The 1,488-nt window shown below is 30.6% G+C and overlaps 1 non-coding gene across 1 annotated transcript; it reads right to left on the reverse strand.

Annotated features, from left to right (window-relative positions):
* Window positions 1–1,113: 1,113 nt before the first annotated feature.
* Window positions 1,114–1,186, reverse strand: TRNAR-UCU (transfer RNA arginine (anticodon UCU)). The gene has a single exon. It is a non-coding gene; the product is annotated as a tRNA-Arg (tRNA).
* Between the last annotated feature and the right edge of the window lie 302 nt (window positions 1,187–1,488).

A 1,488-nucleotide genomic window follows, 5' to 3' on the forward strand; every position in this document is an offset into this window, starting at 1 on the left:
CTTCACAAAATGTCCAAGTACAAAATAAAGGAAGACTCTGGTTCTCTTTGTCAATCGAATGCGATAGGGGTAGGAAAAAAGGCTCGACTAAGAGGGGCATGTACTGAATTTCGAGCAAAAACAAGGTTTGGTCTTTAATGAGAGAGTCTAACTTCGTCCCTTTTACCAACTATCTGTTGGCCTTTCAAACCCGATATCTGTTCACTACTCGTACGTCTTAACTTAAATCTGCATTAGCTGGATTAATCAAAATGTATGGGGCATTGTTTGTAACTGATGAGGTGCAATAACCGTCCTCAATTTCCAACAAATTGGGATAAGATTATATTTTCAATTAAATAAAGCTCAACTCATGTCATCTACCATATAAAAAAGTGAATATATATATATATATATATATATATATATAAAAATAAGATTTGGTCTTTGATGAGAGAGTCTCACTTCGTCCCTTTTACCACCTATCTATTGAGCCTTTCAAACCCGACATTTGTTCACTACTTGTACATCTTAACTTAAATCGCATTATTTGGATTAATCAAAATGTATGGGGCATTGTTTGTAAGCGATGAGGTGCAATAACCGTCCTCAATTTCCAACAAATTGGGATAAGATTATATTTTCAATTAAATAAAGCTCAACTCATGTCATCTACCATATAAAAAAAAAATATATATATATATATATATATATATATATATATATATATATATATATATATATATATAATAAATAAGGTTTGGTCTTTGATGAGAGATTTTCTAAATTCGTCTCAACTCATTTACCACCTATCTATTGAAAAAAAAAAAAAAAAAAAAGCCTTTCAAAAGAGGTTCACGCCCAGTGTGACTCAATCGCTTGATTAGAAGTCAATCTTAACTTAGGCCATGAGCGCTGTTGTTAACATGTAACTGAATTAATCAAAATGTTGAAGCATTATTTAACTGAATTAATGAAACTCAAAAAATAAGCTAGCAAGAAAAAATTGACAACACTTCTACAACAATTAGAAGATAAGATTATACAATAAATTACACACAATTAAATAAAGCTCAATCATGTCACCTATCATATAGCTTAAAAAAAGAGTACAACAAATTAACCAAAGAGGTTCACGCCCAGTGGGACTCGAACCCACAATCGCTTGATTAGAAGTCAAGCGCCTTATCCATTAGGCCATGAGCGCTGTTGTTAACATGTAACTGAATTACTTCTAAAAGTTGAAGAATTATAATTAACTGAACTAATGAAACTCAAAAAAATAAGCTAGCAAGAAAAAATTGACAGCACTTCTACAACACCATTAGAAGAATAAATATTAAATCTACGAAACAATAAATATACACACAAATATTAAAAAAGAAACCTATCATGCTTAACTCTAATAAAATTTGTTATAGCTTATATGAATCCTACATGATAACTTTATTAGATTAATAAAATTTAACTTGACTCTTTTGAATCGTCGTTTACTAGTCTTGAGCACTC

This window comes from Lycium ferocissimum, chromosome 10, assembly GCF_029784015.1.
Source record: "Lycium ferocissimum isolate CSIRO_LF1 chromosome 10, AGI_CSIRO_Lferr_CH_V1, whole genome shotgun sequence".
NCBI lineage: Eukaryota > Viridiplantae > Streptophyta > Magnoliopsida > Solanales > Solanaceae > Lycium > Lycium ferocissimum.